The sequence below is a fragment of the Molossus molossus genome, unplaced genomic scaffold, assembly GCF_014108415.1.
Source record: "Molossus molossus isolate mMolMol1 unplaced genomic scaffold, mMolMol1.p scaffold_m16_p_8, whole genome shotgun sequence".
Classification (NCBI taxonomy): domain Eukaryota; kingdom Metazoa; phylum Chordata; class Mammalia; order Chiroptera; family Molossidae; genus Molossus; species Molossus molossus.
Genome location: NW_023425402.1, coordinates 7,121,024 through 7,145,497, shown reverse-complemented (window position 1 = coordinate 7,145,497; position 24,474 = coordinate 7,121,024). Strand labels below are relative to the sequence as shown.

Below are 24,474 nucleotides of genomic sequence, written 5' to 3'. Positions count from 1 at the left end.
TAGCAGTACTTCATTGAGGGTATCTACACACAGTAAAATGCACAAATCTTTACACATGTATATAACCACGTAACATCACCGAGATCAAGATTTTGAACATTTTCGACACCCCTAAGTTCCCTTGTGCCCCATCTTAGTTAGTCCCCACCCCAGAGGTGACCATCATCTGATTTCTAGTGTCATAAATTAGATTTGTGTGTTTTGCAAGGTTCAGAGAAAGCTGCCGTCATGGAAGAGGGAAGTAGGCAATAACATTTTTTCACACGAAAAGGGGCCTCAAAAAAGAAGAGTTTTTCAAATGCAAAAAATCATTGGCTTGAGAAACAGAAGGTTCCAGAGCCCGCCTGACCCCTCAGGACTGAGACAGAGAGCTAGGAAGAGCAGGAGTGAGGAGAGGCCTGCCAGGGCCTCCTGGGTCCAGCCACCCCCCTGTTCTGCTCCAGCCCCCTCCCCACAGCGGTTTTCTGCAAGGCCAGGCCTGCAAGGAAGGGCCCTCGCTAGGGCAGCGGTTCTCAACCTGTGGGTCGCGACCCATGTGGGGGTCGAATGACCCTTTCACAGGGGTCGCCTAAGACCATATTTCCGATGGCGATTCATAACAGTAGCAAAATTACAGTTATGAAGTAGCAACGAAAATAATTTTATGGTTGGGGGTCACCACAACATGAGGAACTGTATGAAAGCGTCGCGGCATTAGGAAGGTTGAGAACCACGGCTCTAGGGCATCCACCAGCCACAAGAAGTCAGGGCCTCTGTACAGCTCGTTATTCATGTTTCCTACCTTCCCTTTCAAGGTCTTCACTGTTCTGACTCCGGGGCTTCTGCACCCCTTGTCTGGTCTGGGGAGGGGAGAGGCCCAGGCTCTTCAATTAGGGAGGTGGAAGAAGAGTTAGTCATTGCTCATCATTTCTCTTTCCTTCACTTAATACTGATTTGAGCTGTAGCTGCAGCTGGGTGCTACGGAGAAGAGGGTGACTAAGACACATCTGAGCTCCCTGGGGAGCACAGGAAGCATTCTCAGGTGAGGCAAGGCCTTTCACATTGGAGATGAGGGGCTCAGAGAGGTAAAGTGACTTGTTCGTGTCACACAGCTACTGCTGGCAGAAAGAGGCAAGGAGCAGAGACCCTTGACTCCGCCCTCCCCAGCTTAGATAAGAAAGCAAAGGAAGCAAAACCAACAGACGCCTGACTCCGTGGCCGTCTCCCTCGCAGGCTTCTGGAGAAGCAGGGAGAGCAGTGACCTGGAAGTCAGGAGGCCTCCGTTCTGCTTCTGGCTCTTAGAAGCACTTCCTCTCTCTGGGTGTTGCTTCTCTCCTATGTATGGGAGGAAGGCCACCTCCAGAGCAGCTTCAAGGTCTTTAAGTTTCCTTTAACTCTAAATGTCTCCAGTATATAGTCGTCCCTCGCCACTTCGCGCTTTGACTTTCGCGGCTTTGCTCTATCGTGTTTTTTTCAAATATATTCATTAAAAAGTTGATCGAGCCCAGCTGGTGTGGCTCAGTGGTTGAGCATCAACCCGTGCACCAAGAGGTCGCCAGTTTGATTCCTGGTCAGGGCACATGCCCAGGTTGTGGGCCCGATCCCCAGTGGAGGGCATGCAGGAGGCGGCCAGTCGATGTTCTCTCTCACTGATGTTTCTATTTCTCTCTCCCTCTCCCTTCTCTCTCTCTCTCAAATTAATAAAGAAATTAGAGGAAAAAAAAGTTGATTGAGACAGTGAAAATGATACAACGTGCGCTCGGTTGTCTGAGTCAATTATACACCCCTGTATTACAATTAAAATTAAGATTACTGTAAGTATGGACTCTAGGCCTATGTATTTGAGCACCCCAAGAATCCTACAACACCAGGTGCAATCACTAGAGTCTGGAACGGATTAACTTTGATAAATGAGGGACGACTGTACCTACATTTTCCTGCCTCAGTGCCTTTGCTCTTATTATTTCTGCACCTGGAATGCCCTGCCCTTTCCCTCCCACTGTCTTCCTCTGACATTCTCCCAGTCACTTCTGACTTAATTCAAATACTGCCCACTGAGGCTCCCACAGTTTTGGGGATCCACTGAGTGGTCACCTAAGTCTCCTCGACCAGAACAGACAGAGCCTTCCTAATTTTGTGACCCTCCCATTCTGGGGCAGGACCTCCCAAGGGGAAGATATCTGTTTTGTTAGCCATCTTTATAAGAATTGAAGTGAATTCTTGCTCCCACCCACTTGCACACACCCCTTTCCAACTCTCAGAGACTGAATTCATTCTTGTTAGGGCCCCTAAGAGATTGTGCCTTTCCACCCGGCAGGTCCGACCCACCCAGGGTATCATACTGGAGCACGTTTGGCAAAGATGGTCACCCTGAGAAGTGACCCCAGGAAGGATAAGATGAAAAGGCAGTGCCTCAGCCAGAAGAAGGGCTGCCCCTCCTCACCTGTCCTGCCCTCACTCACAAACACCTGGGCAGAAACCCTCTCTCACAGCTAACGCGAGGCTCCTGTTCCCATGGCCGCACTCATGCCCACACCCACTTCTGCCTACATGCCCAGGAATGGACCAGCATCTTTGCAAAAATGAACCCCACTAGCCTAGCCGGTGTGGCTCAGTTGGTTGGGCATCACCCTGTTCACCAAAACGTTGCTGGTTCGATTCCCAGTCAGGGCACACACCTGGGTTGCAGGCTCCATCCCTGGTAGGAGGCAACCCAGTGATGATTCCCTTTCACATGGTTGTTTCTCTCTTCCTCTCCCTTCCTCTGTCTAAAAATCAAATTGAAAACATCTTTTTTTTTTTTAATTCTCACCCGAGGATATTTTTCCATTTATCTTCAGATAGAGTGGGAGGGAGGGAAAGAGAGGGAGAGAGAAGGAGAGAGAGAGAAACATTTACATGAGAGGCACACATCCACTAGTTGCTTCCTGACCAGGGCCAGGGACAAACCACAACCAAGGTACATGCCCTTGACTGGAATTGAACCCACGACTCTTTGGTCAGCAGGCCAACACTCTAACCCCGGAGCCAAACCAGCCAGGGCAATAAAAAAATCTTTTAAAAAAAGTACCCCACTGCTCCCTCAGCTCCCCAGCCCCTCCCCCCACAGTCAGTTTACACGTACACATGTATCACTCATGCACGTATGGGCACACATATATACACATCCTCAGTTCTCAGGTGAGCCAAGCTCATACCTGCTGAGTCAAGGAGCTCTGGGGATGTGGGACCAGGAGAGTGCTCTGCTTTTAGAGTTGGCTGCCTCTGGATTTAAATCAAACTGGGGTCTTTTTTAAAAAAATGATTTGAGCCCAGCTGGTGTGACTCAGTGGCCTGAGCGTCGTCCATGGACTGAGAGGTCCCAGTTTGATTCTGTTCAGGGCACATGCCTGGGTTTCAGGCTCTATCTCCAGTCGGGGCTTGCAGGAGGCAGCTGGTTGATGTTTCTATCTCTCTCTCCCTTCCTCTCTCTTGAAAAAATCAATTTAAAAAAAGTGATTTGATTCCGGCTGGTGTGGCTCTGTGATTGAGCGTCGACCCATGCACCAAGAAGTCACGAGTTCGATTCCAAGTCAGGACACATGCCCAGGTTGTGGGCCTGATCCCCAATTGGGGGTGTGCAGGAGGCGGACAATAGATGTTCTCTCTCATTGATGTTTTTTTTCTCTCTCTCCCTCTCCCATCCTCTCTCTCTAAAATCAATAAAATAAAAATATTTAAAAAAAATCCCTGGCCAGTTTGGCTAAGCAATTAGAGCATCGGCCCGCGGACCAGAGAGGCCCGGGTTCGGTTCCCACTAAGGGCACATACCTCGGTTGCAGTTTGTCCCCGGTTTTGGTTGGGGTTGTGTGGTTGGCAGCCAGTCGATGTGTCTCTCTCATGTCGATGTTTCTCTCTCTCTCTCCCTTCCTTTCTCCCTCCCACTTTATCTAAAGTTAAGTGCAAAAAGTCCTCACCTTATCCGAGTGAGGATAAAAAAGTTTTTTTTTAAAGTTGATTTGAGAGAGGAGGAGGGGAAACATTAATTTGTTGTTCCACTTATTTATGCATTTTTTTAAAAAAAACTTATTTTTATTGTTGAATGTATTACAGATGTTCCTCCTTTTTCCCTGTTTGACCTCCTCCTCCCTGCTCCTGCCCCCTTCCTGCCTTTCCCCATGCTGTTGTCTGTGTCCATTGGTTATGCATACATGCATATAAGTTCTTTGGTTTATTTCTTCCCACCTCCCAACCCCCTTCCCTTTAAGATTTGTCAGTCTAACAACCAATTTGTACTTCTTAATTCCTTCACCTTTTTCACCCATTCCCCCAGCCCCCTCCCATCTGGCAACCAACAAAATGTTTTCTGTATCTATGAGAATGTTTCTGTTCTGCTTGTTCATTTTGTTTGTAGATTCCATTGTCGATAGATATGTATTTATTGCCATTTTGTTTGTTCATATTTCTTATCTTCTTTTTCTTCAAGAAGACCCTTCAACATTTCACATAATACTGGTTTGGTGGTGATGAACTCCTTTAGCTTTTTCTTGTCTGGGAAACTCTATATGTCCATCAATTCTAAATGATAGCTTTGCAGGACAGAGTAATGTTGGTTGTAGGTTCTTGCTTTTCATCACTCTGAATATTTCTTGCCACTCCCTTCTGGCCTGCAAAGTTTCTTTTGAGAAATTAGTCTTATGGGAACTCCCTTGTAGGTAACTGACTGCTTTTGCTGCTTTTAAGATTCTCTCTTTGTCTTGAACCTTTTGCATTTTGATGATGATGTGTCTTGCTGTGGGCCTCTTGGGGTTCATCTTGTTTGAGGCTCTCTGTGCTTCCCGGATTTGCATGTCTATTTCCTTCACCAAGTTAGGGAAGTTTTCTGTCATTATTGTTTCAAATAGGTTTTCAATTTCTTGTTCTTTCTCTTCTCCTTCTGGCACCCCCATGATGTGAATGTTGGCATGTTTGAAGTTGTCCCAGAGGCTTCTCTTACACTATCCTAATTTTTTTGGATTCTTTTTTGCTGTTCTGATTGGGTGTTTTTTGCTTCCTTATATTCCAAATCGATTGCTTCTTGGCTCTACTCTCCTACTGGATCTCTGTAAATTATTTTTTATTTCAGTTAGTGCCTCCTTCATTTCTGACTGGTGTTTTTTTATGCTCTTGGAGCCCTCACTAAGTTCACTGAAGTTCTCACTAAGTTCATTGAGCATCCTTATAAGCAGTGTTTTGAACTCTACATCTGTTAATTGCTTCTCTCCATTTCGTTTAGTTCTTTTCCTGGAGTTTTGTTCTATTCTTTCATTTGGGACATGTTTCTTTGTCTCCTCATTTTGGCTGCCTCCCTGTGTTTGTTTCTATGTATTAGGTAGAGTTGCTAAGTCTCCTGGGCTTCCTAGGGTGGCCCAAAATAGTAGGTGTCCTGTAGGATCCAGTGGGACAGCCTCCCTGCTCTTCCAGCTGGGCCCTCGAGGTGCACCCCTCATGTGGTCTTTATACCCTTCTGTTGTAATTGAGTCTTGATTGCTGTTGGCACATCAATGATAGGGTTTTACTCAGGCTGATCAGCTACAAGGACTGGCTGTGCCCACTATCTATGACCTCTGACTACCTTGGAGGATCAACTGTGCAGGGGCCCACCACACAGAACAAGACTTATTTTAGCAGGGCTCTGGTACCCACTGAGTCCATTCCTTGAGTGTGTCACTTATGGAGGTGGTTGGGTAGTGGTGCTTTGATGTGGTCTAAAACTGTCCACTAGGTGTGCTGGCTCTGGGGTAAAGTCAGCCACTGCCTGGTTCTATCTGGGGCCACCAGGTATAAGTTACAAAGCAGTCTGCAGATGGCTGCTTCTTTTGCTGGTTTTGGAGGTTCTCCAGCAAAGCCAAGTTGTGAACCAAAGCTGGCTGCTTCTAGTGCTGGGCCTGGGCCACTTAATGAGAGGCATGGGGCTCACTGAGACCAGATGCTGCTTGGTTGAGAGAATTTAGGAAAACCTGAAGCAGGATCCAAGACAGGCCAATCCTATGGTAAAGCAACTGGCAACAGCTTGGGTGGACCTGAAAGTTGGGGGGGGGGGCTCAAGGAATCACCAGGGCAGGGCAAATCCTGTGAGCCAGGTAGCTGGAGTCCCAGATATGGCTGCCCTCTGCCAGCCTCGCGGGGGAAGGGCTCACTAAAGGAACAAAGGCCTCTGCCAGCACATCCATCCAGGAGAAAGCTGCCTCTCAAGCCCTCACCCTGATGTCAAACAACTCAGTTCTTCCCCGTATGTCTCTGGTGCCTTTTGAGCTGCCTCCCCTACACTGGAGCTCAGAGGGAGCAAGTCGCAGTAAGTTTATCCATGGGCCCTTTATTTGTTTATTTATTTTTGTTATGTGCCCCTAGCAGGAACCGAACCTGGGACTCTCTATTCCGCAGGCCGATGCTCCAACCACTGAGCCAAACTGGCCATGGCCATGCGGGGGCCCTTTAAGAGGAGCTGCCTAGGGCTTCAGCAGCCTCAGCCTCAGTTCCCACTGGTTTTTCCAGCCAGAAGTAATGGGGATTCTTTTCCTGGCACTGGAACCCTGAGCTGGGGGCCTGGAGTGGGACAGGGACCCCTCACTCCTCAGGGAGGACCTTCCCAGCCAAGGTGTCCCCCCTGATTTTTATCCATCACACGTGGGTGTGGGACCAGCCCATCTGCACCTCCGCCCCTCCCACCAGTCTTTTTTTTTTTTTAATACAAATTTTATTTTATTTTTATTTATTTTATTTTATTTTATTTTATTTTATTTTATTTTATTTTATTTTATTTTATTTTATTTTATTTTATTTTATTTTTGTTACAGATGTTTCTCCTTTTTTACCCCATTGACAACCTCCTCCCCACCCCTCACACTCCATTCCTGGCTTTGTTGTCCATGTCCATTGGTTATTCATACATGTATATAAGTTCTGTGGTTCATCTCTTCCCTCCCCCCAATACCTCCTCTTCTGACGGTTGTCAGTCTGTACCCTACTTGCACGTCTCTGGGTCTACCCTATTCCTCACACTGTTATGTTCATTATATTCTACAAATAAGTGAGATCATGTGGTATTTGTCTTTTTCTGCTTGGCTTGTTTTGCTTAGGATAATACTTTCCAGGTCCCTCCATGTCATCTCAAAGGATAAGAGATCTTTCTTTCTTACAGCTGCATAGTACTCCATTGTGTATATGTACCACAGCTTTATTATCCATTAGTCTACTGATGGACACTTGGGCTGTTTCCAGATCTTAGCTATTGTAAATAGTGCTGCTATGAACATGGAGGTACATATATTCTTTCTAATTGGTGTTTCAGGCTTCTTAGGGTATATTCCTAGAAGTGGGATCACTGGGTCAAATGGCAATTCAATTTTTAATTTTTTGAGGTAACACCATAGTGTTTTCCATAGTGGTTGCAACAGGCTGCATTCCCACCAGCAGTGTACTAGAGTCCCCTTTTCTCCACACCCTCGCCACACTTGTTGTTTGATGATTTGTTGATGGCGGCCATTCTGACAGGTGTGAGGTGATACCTCAGTGTTGTTTTAATTTGCATCTCTCTGATTATTAGTGATGTTGAGCATATCTTCATATGTCTCTTGGCCATTTGTATGTCCTTTTTAGAGAGGTGCCTAATTAGGTCCTCTGCCCATTTTTTAATTGGGTTCTTTGTCTTCCTTTTGTTGAGTTGTATGAACACTCTATATATTTTGGAAATTAACCCCTTATCTGGTTTATCATTGGCAATGATGTTCTCTCATACAGTGGGTTGCCTTTCCATTTTGATGGTTGTTTCTTTCGCTGTGCAGAAGCTTTTTAGTTTGATGTAGTCCCATGTGTTTATTTTTTCCTTTGTTTCTGTTGCCTTAGGTGATGTATCCATGAAAATTCTGCTGCGTATTATGTCCGACATTTTGCTGCCTACATTTTCTTCTAGGATTTTTATATATTCACGGGTCACATTTAAGTCTTTTATCCATTTTGAGATCATTCTTGCGTATGGTGTAAGTTGATGGTCTACTTTCATTTTTTTTTGCATGTAGCTGTCCAATTTTCCCAACACCATTTATTAAAGAGGCTGTCTTTATTCCATTGTATGCTCTTGCCTCCTTTGTCAAATATTACTTGAGCATAATGTCTTGGGTCCATTTCTGGGTTCTCTGTTCTGTTCCACTGGTCTATATGCCTGTTCTTGTGCCAGTACCAGGCTGTTTTGGTTACAGTAGCTTTGTAGTATAACCTGATATCTGGTATTATGATCTCACCTACTTGTCCTTCTTTTTCAAGATTGTTGTGGCTATTCGGGGATTTTTTTGGTTCCATATGAACTTGTTTTTAATTTTTATTTTTTATCCTCACCCGAGGACATTTTTCCATTTTTTGTTCAGGTAGAGTGGGAGGGAGAGAAAGGAACAGAGACAGAGAGAAACATCTATGTGAAAGGGACACATCGAGTGGCTGCCACCCGCACGACCCAACCAGGGCCGGGGACAAACTGCAACCGAAGTACATGCCCTTAGTGGGAACTGAAGCCGGGTCTCTCTGGACCGCAGGCCCAGGCTCTAACTGCTGAGCCAAACCGGCCAGGGCCCATATGAACTTTTGAAGTATTTGTTCTAGTTCTGTGAAATATGTCATTGGTATTTTGATGGGGCTTGCACTGAATCTATAGATTGCTTTGGACGTTTTAATGATGTTAATTCTTCCAATCCATGAACAAGGTATGTGCTTCCATTTTTTTAATATCTTCCTCTATTTCTTTTATCAGTGTCCTGTAGTTTTCTGCAAATAAGGTCCTTTACTTCTTTGGTTAAGTTTATTCGTAGGTATCTTAATTTTTTTGCTGCGATGGTAAATGGGATTGTTTTTTTCAGTTTCTCTTTCTGTGAGTTCATCATTGGTGTATAAGAATGCTGTAGATTTCTTGACATTAATTTTGTATCCTGCTGCTTTGCCAAATTCATTTTTTAAGTCTAGTAGATTTTTGATGGAGTCTTTAGGGTTTTCTATGTATAATGTCATGTCATCTGCAAATAATGACAGTTTCACTTCCTCCTTTCCAATTTGGATCCCTTTTACTTTTTCCCCATGTCTGATTGCTGTGACTAAGACTTCCAGTACTATGTTAAATAGGAGTGACAAAAGTGGGCATCCTTGTCTTGTTCCTGTTCTTAAGGGTAATGCTTTTAGTTTCTGCCCATCGAAATGATGTTGGCTGTAAGTCTTTAATATATGGCCTTTATTATGTCGAGATATGATCCCTCTATTCCCACATTGCTGAGCGTTTTTATCAGAAATGGATGCTGTATTTTGTCGAATGCTTTTTCGGCATCTATTGATATGATCATGTGGTTTTTATTTTTCATTTTATTTATGTGATATATCACATTTATTGATCTGTGAATATTGTACCAGCCTTGCATCCCTGGGATGAATTCCACTTGGTCATGGTGAATAATTTTTTTGATGTATTGCTGGATTTGATTTGCTAGTATTTTGTTCAGGATTTTGGTGTCTGTGTTCATCAGGGATATTGGCCTGTAGTTTTATTTCTTTGTAGTGTCTTTTTCTGGTTTTGGAATTAGAATTATGCTGGCCTCATAAAACGAGTTTGGAAGTCTTCCTTCTTCTTGAACTTTTTAAATAGTTTGAGGAGAATGAGTGTTAGTTCTTTTTTGAATATTTGGTAAAACTCCCCTGTGAAGCCATCTGGGCTTGGGCTTTTGTTTGCTGGGAGAGTCCTGGTTACCACTTCAATTTCCTTAGATGTTATGGGTCTGTTCAAGTTTTCTACCTCTTCCCAGTCCAGTTTTGGGAGACTATGTGTTTCTGGAAATTTGTTCATTTCGCTTAGATTGTCAAATTTCTTGCCATATAATTATTCATAATAGTTGTTAACGATCTTTTGTATTTCTGTGGTGTCAGTTGTTACTTCTCTTTTATTTCTGATTTGGTGTATTTGGATTCTCTCTCTTTGTTTCCTGGTGAGTCTAGCTAGGGGTCCATCAATCTTGTTTATCTTTTCGAAAAATCAGCTCTTTGTTTCATTGATTTTTTGAAATGTTTTTTTGGTCTTCATGTCATTTATTTCTGCTCTGATCTTTGCTATTTCCTTCCTTTTACTTGCTCTGGTGTTTTTTGTTTGTTTGTTTGTTTGTTTGCTTTCTAGTTCTTTAAGCTGTGAGGTTATATAGTCTATTAGAAATTTTTCTTGTTTCTTGAGATAGGCCTGTAGTGCTATGAACTTCCCTCTCAGAACAGCTTTTGCTGCATCCCATAAATTTTGTGTTGTGTGTTCATTTTCCTTTGTTTCCAGGAAGTTTTTAATTTCTTCCTTGATCTCCTCGGTAACCCCTTCATTGTTCAATAACATGCTATTTAGCCTCCATGTTTTCAAATGTCTTTGCATGTTCTTGTTGCAATTGATTTCTAGTTTCATGCCATTGTGATCTGAGAAGATGCTTGATATGATTTCAATCTTCTTGAACTTGTAGAGATTTAGTTTGTGTCCTATCATGAGGTCTATCTTTGAGAATGTCCCATGTGCACTTGAGAAGAATGTGAATTCTGTAGTTTTGGGGTGTAATTCTCTGTAGATATCTATTAAATCCATTTGGTCTAGTGCTTCAGTTAGAGTCTCTGTTTCCTTGCTAATTTTTTGTCTAGAGGATCTATCCAACAATATCATTAGAGTGTTGAAGTCCCCTATTATGATTGTATTGCTATCGATTTCTCCTTTGAAGTCCTCCAGAAGATTTTTAATATATTTTCATGCTCCTGTGTTGGGGGTATATATGTTTATCAAGGTTATATCTTCCTGTTGGATAGATCCTTTCAATATTATGTAGTGGCCTTCTTTGTCTCTAGTTATGGCCTTCATTTTGAAATCTATTTTATCAGATATGCATATCGCTACCCCAGCTTTAGTTTTTCTTTCCGTTTGCTTGGAAGATTCTTTTCCATTCCTTCACTTTCAACCTATGTGAGTCTTTTGTTGTGAGGTGGGTCTCTTGCAAACAAAATATATATATATATATATATATATATATATATATATATATATATGAGTCATGCTTTCTTATCCAATCAGCTACTCTGTTTCTTTTTATCGGAGCATTTAATCCATTTACATTTAAGGTGATTACTAATATGTACTTATTTATTGCCATTTTTGTTTAGTGTGGTTATATTTTTCTTCTTATTTCTTCTAATTATAGCAGTTAACATTTCTTGCGGTGCTGGTTTGGTGCTAATGTATTCCCTTAGCCTTTTTTGTCTGGGAAGCTCTTTATTTGACCTTCTATTTTGATGATAGCCTTGCTGGGTAGAGTAGTCTTGGATTCAGAAATTTGTTTTTCATGACCTTGATTACTTCATGCCATTCCCTTCTGGCCTGCAGTGTTTCTGTTGAGAAGTCAGCTGAGAGCCTTATGGGGATTCCTTTGTAGGTAACCTGTTGCTTATCTTTTGCTGCTTGTAGGATTCTTTGTCTTTAATTTTTGGCATTTCATTTACTATGTGTCTTGGTATGGGCCTGTTTTGATTCTTCTTACTTGGGGTTCTCTGTGCTTCTTGAAATTGAATGTCTTCTTCCTTCACCCAATTAGGGAAGTTTTCTGTCACTATTTCTTCAAATATATTCTCTAACCCTTGCTCATTTTCTTCTTCTTCGAGGACTCCTATGATGTGAATATTACCACATTTCTAGTTGTCTTACAGTTCTTTTAAGCTGTCTTCCTGTTTTTTAATTGTTTTTTCCTTTTGGATTTCTGATTGGTTGATTTTTTTCTGCCCTGTCTTCTAATTCATTGATCCGGTCCTCAGCTTTAGACCTTCCAATGTGTTTGTTTATTTCTGCTATCATGCTTCATTTCTTCTTGGTGGTTTTTAATTTCCAGTTGGTTGATTTTCAATATTTCTGTGTCTTTACTCATGGTGTTGATGTCCTTACTCATACTGTTGAGCTTCCTCAAGATCATGGCTCTGAATTCTAGCTCTGTCAACTTGCTTAACTGCTCCTCATTTATCTCATCTTTGGTAGAGGTCTCTTGTTCTTTCATTTGGCATTTGTTTGTTTGTTTTACCATTTTGGCTATCTCAGTGGGCTTTGGAGCCTGCCAAATTTTCCCTGTGAGTGTTGGAATTTTGCTATTTGTGGCTTCTTCTTCTGGGTTTGGATGAGCGTGGGAGGACCCACGTTAAACACCACTGTCAAGTCTTACTTTCCTGGGCAGAGTTGTAAGCCTAGGAATGGTTCAGTTATCCTCTAGCTTTTTGCCTGGAGGCTATTAGTCCTGGTTACTTGAAGAGCCTTGATTTCTCAGTTAAATGAAAAACTCCCGGACTTCTGGTCAAAGTGGCGGCATAGGTAAACGCGGTATTGCGTCCTCCCACATCCACATCAAAGTTACAACTAAACTACAGAACAACCATCATTCAAAACCGCCTGAAATCAAGCTGAATGGAAGTCCTACAACTACGGAATTAAAACAGCAGCCACATCGAGACTGGTAGGAGGGGCGGAGGCGTGAGGGGCGGCAGTGGTGGCGGCTCGACGGGCTGGTCCCACACCCACGTGTGGGGGATAAAAATCAGGAGGATACCTCGGCTGGGAAGGTCCTTCCTGAGGACTGAGGGGTCCCCGTACCACACCAGGTGCCCCGCTCAGGGTTTCAGTGCCAGGAAGAGAAGTCCCCATAACTTCTTGCTGGAAAAACCAGCGGTAACTGAGGCTCACGGAAGCTGAAGCATCTGGAGCCCTCAGGCAGCTCCTTAAAGGGCCCGCGCACGAACTTATCGGACTCTCTTCCTCTAAGCTTGCAGGAGAGGCAGCTTGAGGGGCGCCAGAGACATACAGGGAAGAACTGAGCTGTTTGGCACTGGAGTGAGGGCTGCAGAGGGGGCTTTCTCCGGGACAAACTTGCTGTCAGAGGCCTTTGTTCCTTTGGTGAGCCCTTCCCTGGGGCGGCAGACAGAAGCCATATCTGGGATTCCAGCAACCTGGCTCACACTGGTAGCCCCACCCAGGTGACTCCCTGAGGCCCCACCCCACCCAACTTTCAGGCCCACCCAAGCTGTTGCCACTTGCTTAACCATAGGATTGGCCTGTCTTGGATCCTGCTTCAGGTTTTTCTAAATTATTTCAAACGAGCAGCATCTGGTCTCAGCTAGCCCTATACCTCTCGTTAAGTAATACATAGAAACAAACACAGGGAGGCAGCCAAAATGAGGAGACAAAGAAACAGGTCCCAAATGAAAGAACAGAACAAAACCCCAAGAAAAGAAGTAAGCGAAATGGAGATAAGCAACCTAACAGATGCTGAGTTCAAAATACTGCTTATAATGATGCTCAGTGAACTTAGTGAGAACCTCAGTGAACTTAGGGAGGGCCTCAAGAGCATAAAAAAGGGCCAGTCAGAAATCATGGATGCACAGTTAGAATTGAAGGAGGCACTAACTGAAATAAAGAATAATTTACAGCTTCAATAATAGAGTACGTAAATCCAAGGAGCAAACCATCGATTTGGAATATAAGGAAGCAAAAAATGCCCAATCAGAACAGCAAAAAGAAAAAAGAATCCAAAAAAATGAGGATAGTGTAAGGAGCCTCTGGGACAACCTCAAGCGTGCCAACATTCGCATCTTGGGGGTGCCAGAAGGAGAAGAGCAAGAGCAAGAAATCGAAAACCTGTTTGAAACAATAATGGCAGAAAACTTTCCTAACTTGGTGAAGGAAACAGACATACAAGTCCAGGAAGCACAGAGAGTCCCACACAAGATGAACCCCAAGAGGCCCACACCAAGACACATCATCATCAAAATGCAAAAGGTTCAAGACAAAGAGAGAATCTTAAAAGCAGCAAGAGAAAGGCAGCTAGTTACCTACAAGGGAGTTCCCATAAGGCTGTCAGCTGATTTCTCAAAAGAATCTTTGCAGGCCAGAAGGGAGTGGCAAGAAATATTCAGAGTGATGAAAAGCAAGAACCTACAACCAAGATTACTCTATCCTGCAAAGCTGTCATTTAGAATCGATGGCTATATAAAGACTTTCCCAGACAAGAAAAAGTTAAAGGAGTTCATCACCACCAGACCGTTATTATATGAAATGTTGAAGGGTCTTTTTGAAGAAAAAGATAAAATATATGAACAAACAGAATGGCAATGAATACATATCTATCGACAATGGAATCTACAAACGAAATGAACAGGTAGAACAGAAACATTCTCATAGATACAGAGAACATTTTGTTGGTTGCCAGTTGGGAGGGGGTTGGGGGAATGGGTGAAAAAGATGAAGGGATTAAGAATTACAAATTCATTGCTAGACTGACAAACCTCAAAGGGAAAGGGGTTGGGGGGGTGGGAAGAAATAAACCAAAGAACTTATATGCATAACCAATCGACACAGACAATAGTGTGGGAAAAGGCAGGAGGTGGACAGGAGTGGGGAGGAGGGGGTCAATGGGGGAAAATGTGGAACATCTGTAATACATTTTACATTCAACAATAAAGATTTAAAAAACAAAAACAAACAAACAAAAAACTCCCTCAGGTGCTCAGCATAAGGGGATTTCCAGGGGGTGGGGCAGATGCTGGTTGTTAATGAGCCTCAATTTACATTTCAATAGCCAGTGGGTGGGTTTGAATCTCTGAGGGAGGGGCCACCGCTACTCCCCAGAGCCCTGGGAAGGAGTAAGAAGGCCACAGACCCGTGTGGCCACAACTCAGCAAAAGGTCTGAGTGCCCTACAAATCCCAAGTGTCCCCACACAGTTCAGTCGCCCTCCCTCTGCTGGAGCCCAAGGTGAGTGGCTGTGGCTGTTTTAGCCTCTGTCCCGGCTCTGCGCTGTGGAGCCCGCTTGGGAGTGTAAACCGCGGGCGCTGCTCACAGCTACGGCCGCTGCTGTCTGTGGGCTCCCAGCCCCCCTCTCGTGCCTCTGCAATCCTACCAGGTTCGAGTCAGTGTCCCTGGTTATATGGTCCTCGCAAGCTGCTTTTCTGTTGCTTTTTCCTGACGATTTGTCTTTATTTTAGTTGTAATTCCAGTTTAGTCCTGGGAGACGGTCTGTGTAGCTTCCGTTCAGTCGGCCGCCATTTTGGAATTTCCCTCCTACCCGTCTTGACGTAGCTTCTTCTTTAATTTAGTAGTGGTAGGACTTCCATTCAGCTTGATTTCAGATGGTTCTGAATGATGGTTGTTCTGTAGTTTAATTGTAATTTTGATGTGGTTGTCGGAGGAGGTGAGTCCAAGTTTACCTTCACTGCCATCTTGACCGGAAGTCTGTTGGTGATTCCTGTACGTGCCCTGACCAGGGATGGAACCCACAACCTTGGTGTATAGGACAATGCTCTAACCTACTCAGCTACCCTGCCAGGGCTTATTGGAGGCTTTTGTATTAATTTTACTTACTGATGGCCATATGGGGAGCCAATAAAACCCCAAGAGCTATGAGTTCACTTGGGGCAGCGCCTTGCTGCGGGCCTGACAGGGGTGGGGTAGGGGTAAGGAGTCCATCACTTCCGTGAGCAGAGGTCTCCGAAGAGCCGTGGTTCTGTGGGACCAGTAGGTGTGCCTGCTCTTCTCGTTGCTTTCACTGCCACACCACCCTCGCCATCGCCTTGGGCGGGGGGTGGGGGGGCTTCGAAGAAGGCCTAGTGCCCGGGTTGATGTGGCAGCTCTGGGCTGACATCAGGGTCCCAGGCAGGCTGGCCCCCTAGTGGGAGGGGGGCTTCTCTTGGACTCCTCCAGGGTAGCACAGCAGTGATCCAGAGACGGGTGAGGAGTGCTTGTGTTTGTGACAGGATTACCCATCTGCAGGGTTGGGCAGAGAGCAAGCTTGGACTCCCTTAAACCCAATTCAGCTGCGCCGAGCACAGAGCCTGTGCCTGGGGGTGATGGGGTGGGCAGGGAGGGTGAGGGGTGGGTACAGAAATGAGTAAGCCACAGTAACCGTCTTCTAAGAGTGTGTGCGCATGTGCATGTTGGTTGGGGGCCCCGGGAACACCACACAGGCAGAGCAACCCCAGGAGTGGAGCTCAAACACTGTGAGCTCTGCCCACTCCTACCCAGAACATCACAAATACCACCTCCTGTCTGGTCCTCCAGCTGTATTTCCTATACTGGTTAGTAAAACTTGGGGGCCACCCCAGATCTGTCCTCCTCTACCCCATGCAAACAGTCCCCTATCCCATGGGTTATTCTTGCCCCCCATCCACGCTCTCTTTTCAGGGCCACTGCCTTGACATCTCTTACCACCTCCGTCCCAGGGCTTCAAAGTGGGGGTCTCACCTCCAAGCATATACCATCCTCCACACTGCTGCCAGAACAATCTGCCCAAACACACAGCTGATCTGTAACTTAGAACCCTGCACTGGCTTCCCATTACCTTGGGGATGAAGGCCCAAATGCCTGACCTGGCACAGCCATCCCTCTGTGCAGGGCCCCCACCTGTATGTGATGTTCCAGCCTCCTGGCCCCCCCACATGGCCATGTTGGTGTACACCTCTGAGCCTTTGTATGCTGTTGCTGTTGCCTGGCATGCCCAACCTCTCCTTGACCTAGGAAGGACCTCCTCATCTTTCCAGATTGAAGGGGTTCTTCTTGGTCTTTATTAGAAGATACTTTATAATAGTGCTGACAATAATGATTTAAAAGTCAACATTTTGACTTGCACATACCAGCACTATTCTGACTGAGGTATCAACCTTGATGGTTGCTACTATTTATCATCTCCATTTTAGAGATGGGAAAATTGATACACGGAGAGTTTAAGTGACTTATTTTTCTAAGGTGACATGCTGAATAGGTGGTGGAATGGGATTTACACACAACCAGTTCAGCTGAAGAGTTTCTGAAGTTAGCCCCGCCGTTACACGACCTCACTCACTGTTCTAAGTATCTACCAACTTACATAGCTTTTGAACAGTCAGAGTCAGTTAATGTCTGATCAATGAATGAATGAACTAATTAAAATTTAATGGAATGAAGAGGTAGGGCTCATCTTCATTTCAGTAAGATATCTCCCATGCTAATTTTAATAAAATAAAGCTATTTATTTTTATAGAACATAGAAAATTTTAAAGAAAACAGATTTTGAGCCCTGGCTAGTTTGGCTCAGAGGTTAGAGTATTGGCCCGCGGACCAGAGAGACCTGGGTTTGGTTCCCGCTAAGGGCACATACCTCGGTTGTGGTTCATCTTCCGCCCCGGTTGGGGTTGTGCGGGTGGCAGCCAGTCAATGTGTCTCTCATGTTGATGTTTCTCTCTCTCTCTTCCTCCTTCTCTCCCTCCCACTCTATCTGAAGAGAAATGCAAAAATGTCCTTGGGTGAGGATAAAAAAAAAGAAAATAGATTTTAAGAATAAAATCTCATACATCATGCTTTCATCTTATTGTCTTGTTTTTTACATGGAATTTATGTGGCTCTCCAAGCCTAAGTTTTTCAAGTCAATGAAGAGAGATGTCCTCAGGATCCTCCAATGACCTGCTTACCATGACACCTGCTGCCCATGACAAGGGCAAGTGTCAGCTACATGCTAAGCCATCCCTGTGGTTATACCACCAGAGAGACAGACCCACTGAGAAGTGACCTAATGCAAGGTGAATTGTGGCTGATGCTGAAAGAAAACCCCATCTCTGCGCACAGGCCAGGGACAGAGTTGTTCCAGACAGGGGTGTCTGTGAGGGCTTTCTGGAAGAGGTGAGATTTGGGATGAGTCGTGAAAGATTTTGATAATTGGAGAGATGGGAGGAGGGTAAGGAAGTCCAGAGAATGTTTGGCTCCCCAGGTTTGAAGGTAGAAAGGGCAGGAAAGGAAGAGAGGATGTCATGGGGGTGAGACTAGGCAACTGTGTGGTAGAGTGGAAGGGGTTGAAGTCACCTTCACTTCCACCCTAGATGGATGTACATTTTTGGACAAGTGGCTGATTTTTTCATTGTCTGCTATCTTTATGCAAATTGATCATTTAAGTCTGGGGAAAAGCTCAAACAAGAATCCCCAGGGTAGGAGTGTGCTGACCCTCCAATCTAACACACTGGGCTCTCTAGCCAACCAGCCAACAGCTCAGTCTTCCTACGCTCCCCTCTGAATGGGGGGGGGGGAGGGTGGCTTAGAGGACAAGCCACGGCTCTGCCACTTGCTGAGATGGCACGTCATTGGCATAATTTCCTGGGGTTGTTGTTGAAGATTAAATTGGTTAAGGCACTTAAAGCATCTAGACCATGGGCCAGCTTCCAATAAGTGCTCTGTTAGTTGATATCATCAAAGGTCTTTGAAATGATACAGAATTTCACTGGGTTATCTCTCTTCTAGGCCACAGGATTTGGCCTTTGCTGCCACTTCTCTCAAGTCCCAGCGTTCTCCTTACAAGTGTGGTCCTGTTGACCTGAGCGATATCCTCCTCAGCTGCCAAATAGCCGAGTTAGCACCCTCCACCCCCACCTTTTGCCTCTGTCCCTTATGCAGGCTGATACACCGGTTTCTTGGGATAAGAGTAATTTTGCTTTGTGCCCGTAGGGCCTGCACAAGAAAGCAAAGCAGCAAGGAAACCCGAGTAAATACTTTCTGGGAGTGCACAGGGCACACAGCCAACTTTAGTTCTCGAGGGTCTGCCCAGTTCCTGACACAGAGCTAAGTCCCCAGAGAGTAGGTGCTGGTGGTTCTGTCTCCTCAGGGACAGTCAGCTCACAGCCCTGCATGTAGCCAGGCTTGGGAAATACTGTACCTGTTGATTGTTTGCACAACAGGGTGACAGCACCATCCAGCTATGCAAAGAGAGCCCGAAGATCTCTGAGAACTAGGCTGGGAGGGGATACAAATCTGGCTCCTCACAGTGAAAGGGCAGGTGGAGAGGGATTAGCTTACAAAACAGAGCCTGGGCCCTCGTCCAGGGGCAGGCACAACTGGCGCTCCTGAGCAAACCGCGAGGGCCTGTGGATTCACTTTGAACTATCAGGCTCACCTTCCCTCCTGTTCTGAACATGTCACCCACTTCTGGGGCTTTCTTATAATGCCCCCCATCCTGCAAAAACTTTCACTTAGATCCCCTAAACCAGACTTTCTCTTTACCACTGTTTTTTTTTTTTTTTTAATTCTTGTTTCTTTATTGCTTTTAGAGAGAAATAGGAAAGGAAAGGGAGAGAGATAGAAACATCGATGAGAGAGAACATTGACTGGCCGCCTCCTGCATGACCCCCACTGGGATCAGGCCCACAACCTGGGCATGTGCCCTGACCGGGCACTGAACTGATGACCTCTTGGTGCATGGGTCGACGCTCAACCAGTGAGCCACACCAGCCAGGCTCTTTATCACTATTTTTTAAAACAATTTGATTATGATGTGCCATACTGAGATTTTCCTTGTGTTTAGCCTGTTTGGGGTTCATTCGTCAAATGTGGAACAATTTCAGCTGTTATTTATTCTAAATGGCTTCAGTATTCTTTCTGTCGAAACCACTGTTTCTCACAGATGGCTTGCAGGAGACTCTGAGAGTTTGTTAACAACACCCTCCCCAGATGAGAATCTCTGGGAGCTCAGGAGTCTGTTTTCAAATCCCAGGCTGGATCTCAGGCCCACTGAACCATCTGAGATGGTGAATGGTTCAGTGGCAGGGCTGGGGGGGTGGTCACTCATCTCTGTGCCCCAGGCCCCATAGGGCCTATTTGTGGAATGGAATGCTCAGCTTCGAGGGGTCACTCTTTCTTCCCAGGCTAATGCTAAAGGGTGATACTGGGACTCGTGAATTCCGGGTCTCTTTTCTCTGTAAAATGGAAATGAACATTTCTGTGGTGAGGGTTGAGGTGGCGGAGTCAGCTTCAACTGGAAATTCTGGTGACAGGTTTAATTCACTTTGGGGTTATGGGCGGAGGGAAAAAGACAAGTGAGCAGTTAAGAAGCAATTGTTACCCTACCAGTTTGGCTCTGCGGTTAGAGCGTTGGCCCCGCAGACCAGAGAGTCCAGGGTTCGGTTCCTGCTAAGGGCATGTACCTTGGTTGCAGTTTGTCCCCGGCCCTGGTTGGGGTCGTGTGGGTGGCGATGTTTCTCTCTCTCTTTTCCTCCCTCTCTCCCTCCCTTTCTATCTGAAGATAAATGCAAAAATGTCCTCGGGTGAGGATTAAAAAAAAAAAAAGAAGTGATTGTTTACAAGCTCCTTCCTGGAAAATACAGAGAATCAGATAATGGACCAAACTAGTAAATAAGCACATACATTGTGTGGGTGTTAGATCAACTTTACCGAGGTGTAATTTTCATACCATGCAATCCACTAATTTATGTGTACAGTTTGATGAGTTTTTTTTTTATCCTCACCCAAGGACATTTTTTCATTTTTTTGTTCAGATAGAGTGGGAGAGAGAGAGAAACATTGACGTGAAAGGGACACATCGAGTGGTTGCCACCCACACAACCCAACCAGGGCCAGGGACAAACTGCAACCAAGGTATGTGCTTTTAGTAGGAACCGAACCCTGGTCTCTCTGGACCGCAGGCCAATGCTCTAACCGCTGAGCCAAACTGGCCAGAGCAGTTTGATGAGTTTTGACAAATGTAACCTCTATCACAGTATAGATACTTTTCTTCACTCTGAAAGTGTCCTTTTTCCTTTTTTGCATTCAATCCCCACCTGGCCTGAGCTGCCCCTAATCTGCTTTCTGTCACTTTGGATTCGATTAGTATTTTCTAGAATTTCAGATACATGGAATCACACAGTATGTGTTCTTTTGCTCAGCATAATGTTTTGTTGTTGTCGTCATTAATCCTTGCCCAAGGATATTTTCACATTGATTTTTAGATAGAGTGGAAGGGAGGAAAGGGGAGAGAGAGAGAGACAGAGACCGAGACATCGATGTGAGAGAGACACATTGATTGGTTGCCTACCACATGACCCAGGATCAAATCTGCAATCCAGGTACATGCCCTTGACTGGGAATCAAACCTGCAACACTTTGGTCCTCAGGCCAACACTCTAACCGCTGAACCAAACCCTGTAGGGCTCAACATAATGTTTTTGAGATTTGCCCATGATTTTACATGTATTCATTTGTTCCTTCTCATTGCTGCATTGTATTCTATTGTATGGCTGTACCACAATTTGCTTGTCCATTCCTGTTGACAGAGATTTTTGTCATTTGGAGTTTGAGGCTATTATGAAAAAGTTGCTACCAACATTCTTGTACAACTCTCTTTGTGAATACATTTTTAAAAAAATTTCTCTTGGAAGCAGAATTGCCAAGTTATATGGTAAGTATATGGTTAACTTCCAAAGAAACTGCCAAACTGTATTCCAAAGTGGTTTTACGTTTCCACCAGCTAAGTCTGAGCGTTCCATTTGTTCACATCTTTGCCAGTTCTTGATATTGTTGGTCATTTTGATTTTAGCAATCTGGTTAGGCATAAGCGGTCTCTCACTAAGCCCACATGTGCCCCCCCCCCTTCTGGTACCACTCCCCCACCCCTAATCTTCTCCCGTCTGCTCTGGCCTTCTCTCTGTTCCTCCCATGCTCAGGGCTTCTTCCCTGGACTTTTCATTCTCTTATAATTTCCATAATTGGCCCTTTCTCATCTCCCAGCACCAGTGTTACCTTCTCAGAAGTCTTTCCTTACTTCCCTCTCTATTGGGTCCCCAACACTTTTTATCACTTTAGCTTGCTTTTTCTCTAGTAGTGAGCCCTATCAAAAGAATCTTATGTTTGTCTACTTGTCTGCCCCACAAGAACATCAGCTCCATGAACAAAGATATCTTGTCGATTTTTACCTAGAACAGTGCCTGATAAATAGTAGGTGCCATATATATATTTTGTTGAACAAATTTGCAGTTCAAAGCATATGTTCAATATATTGGTCTTTGAGGTCCTGGGAATTAAAGTGTATGCATAGCAACAAAACAGAAATATCTCAATACTTAAAGCATGAGTGATTTTTATTGTCTGGGGCAATTTGCTTTTGCATGTAAATATACTTAGAAACCTAAAAAATACAGAAATGTAGAAAGAGGAAAAAAACAGCCATAATTCCACAAAATTCTTGTGATTTCAAAATGTAAATCATTGCCCTGCCAGTGTGGTTCAGTGGATTGAGCATCTCCCATGGACTGAAAGTCCCAGTTCAATTCCTTGTCAGGGCACATGCCCGGATTGCAGGCTCAGTCCCCAGTGGGGAGGGTGCAGAAGGCAGCCGATCGATGTATCGCTCTCACATTAATGTTTCTCTCTCTCTCTCCCTTCCTCTCTCTCTCTAAAAAAATCAATAAAATAGCCCTGACTGGTTTGGCTCAACAGTAGAGCATCAGTCCCTGACCAATGAGTCACGGGTTTGATTCCGGCCAAGGGCATGTACCTTGGTTGCAATTCGTCCCTGGACCTGGTTGGGAGGCAGCCAGTTGATGTGTCCCTCTCACACTGATGTTTCCCTCTCTCTCCCTCCCACTCTATTTGAAGATAAACAAAAAAAATATCCTCAGGTGAGGATTTAAAAAAATCAATTATATATATATACACATATACTACATATATGTATATGTGTATATATATATATTTTTTTCCTGTATTGCTTTTAGAGAGAGAGGAAGGGAGAGAGCGAGAGATAGAAATATCGATGTGAGAGACACATCAATTGGCTGCCTCCTGCATACCCTGTACTGGGAATGGGGCCCACAACCTGGGCATGTGCCCTGACCAGGAATAGAACTGGCGACCTCTTGGTGCATGGGTCGATGCTCCACCATTGAGTCACACTGACCGGATGCTCCTTGCTTTTTAAAATTTAACAATTTATATTAGAAATCATTTCACATCATTATGTGTATCAGTTAAGATTAGGTTTAACTATGAGTGACGGAAAATTTAAAATGTCAATGCCTTCCAAATTTGACATTGATTTCTCTCTCATTAATGAAGTCCAGAGGTAAATAGCCAGGCAAAACTAGGACTCCACAATCATCAGGGACCCAGATTCCTTCTGTCTTTTAAAAATAATATATAGTCATTTAAAATTTATTGAAGGTCTACTTTAAAAAAAATTTTTTTTTCTTTATTAATTTTAGAGGGAGAGGAAGAGAGATAGAAACATTGATGAGCGAGAACATTGACTGGCTGCCTCCTGCGTGCCCCCCACTGGGGATCAGGCCCACAACCGATCGAACCGATGACCTCTTGGTGCATGAGTCAGTGCCCACCACTGAGCCACACCAACTGGGCTGAAGGTCTACTTTTTGCATGCACTGCTGTAGGTGCTGAAGATTCAGCAATGACTAAGACACACTTCCCTTTTCCAGGCGTTTACTCTTTGCTAAGCAAGACACACAAAGCACAATATGACAAAATTCCTTCTGTCTTTTACTATGCTTTCCTCAACATGGATCTTCTACCACATGGTGCAATATGGCTCCATGCCATTACATTTGAGCTCCAGCCATTACATCTGCATCTAGAGACACAATGATTGGTTGCCACTCGCATGACCCCAATTGGGGCCAGGGATGAACTGCAACCGAGGTACATGACCTTGGCTGGGATCGAACTTGGGACTCTTTGGTCCATGGGCCGACACTCTAACCACTGAGCATAACCGGTCAGGGTGGGAAACATATCCTTTATTCCAGGTAACCATGTTCCCAGCTCAAAAATCAGAGTAGAAGAGGAGAGAGATGACTAACAATCTCTGCTACAGTATATATAGATTTGTCTCATTTTAAAAAATATGTTTTTATTGATTTTCCAGAAAGAGAGGAAGGGAGGAAGGGAGAGAGATAAAACCATCAATATGAGAGAGATACATTGATCAGCTGCCTCCTGCATGCTCCCCACTGGGGATCGAGCCTGCAGCCCAGGCATGTGCCCTAACCAGGAACTGAAGCGGGACTTCTCAGTCCATGGGACGATGCTCAGTCCACTGAGCCACACTGGCTGGGCAAGATTTGTCTCATTTTAAGAAGTGGAATTGTTTTGTTTTATTTTTATTTTCTTTTTATCTTTATTGTTGAATGTATTACAGATGTTCCTCATTTTTCCCCCATTGACCCCCTCCTCCCCACTCCCACCCCCCTTCTGCCTTTTCCCACACTGTTGTCTGTATCTATTGGTTATGCAAATAAGTTCTTTAGTTTATCCCCCACCCCAACCCCCTTCCCTTTGAGGTTTGTTAGTCTTGCAACCAATTTGTTCTTTTTAATCTCTTCACCTTTTTCACCCATTCCCCCAACCCCCCTCCCATCTGGCAACCAACAAAATGTTCTCTGTATCTACGAGAATGTTTCTGTTCTGCCTGTTCATTTTGTTTATAGATTTCATTGTTGATAGATATGTATTCATTGCCATTTTGTTTGTTCATATATTTTATCTTTTTCTTTAAAAAGACCCTTCAACATTTCATATAACAACGGTTTGGTGGTGATGAACTCCTTTAACTTTTTCTTGTCTGGGAAAGTCTTTATATAGCCATCGATTCTAAATGACAGCTTTGCAGGATAGAGTAATCTTGGTTGTAGGTTCTTGCTTTTCATCACTCTG

At 44.5% G+C, this 24,474-nt stretch overlaps 1 protein-coding gene across 2 annotated transcripts in view; it reads left to right on the top strand.

The window, feature by feature from the left end:
• The window catches only part of FKBP5 (FKBP prolyl isomerase 5), a 159,333-nt gene that overhangs the window by 7,225 nt on the left and 127,634 nt on the right, over positions 1-24,474 (top strand). Inside the window, exon 1 of one of the 2 annotated variants that reach the window (XR_004957564.1) lies at positions 21,191-21,208. The exons of the other annotated variant lie outside the window; for it this stretch is intronic. The gene's annotated coding sequence lies outside the window, so the exon portion shown is untranslated. Of the gene's footprint in view, positions 1-21,190; positions 21,209-24,474 lie in introns of those variants that run through there. 2 annotated transcript variants of the gene reach the window in all.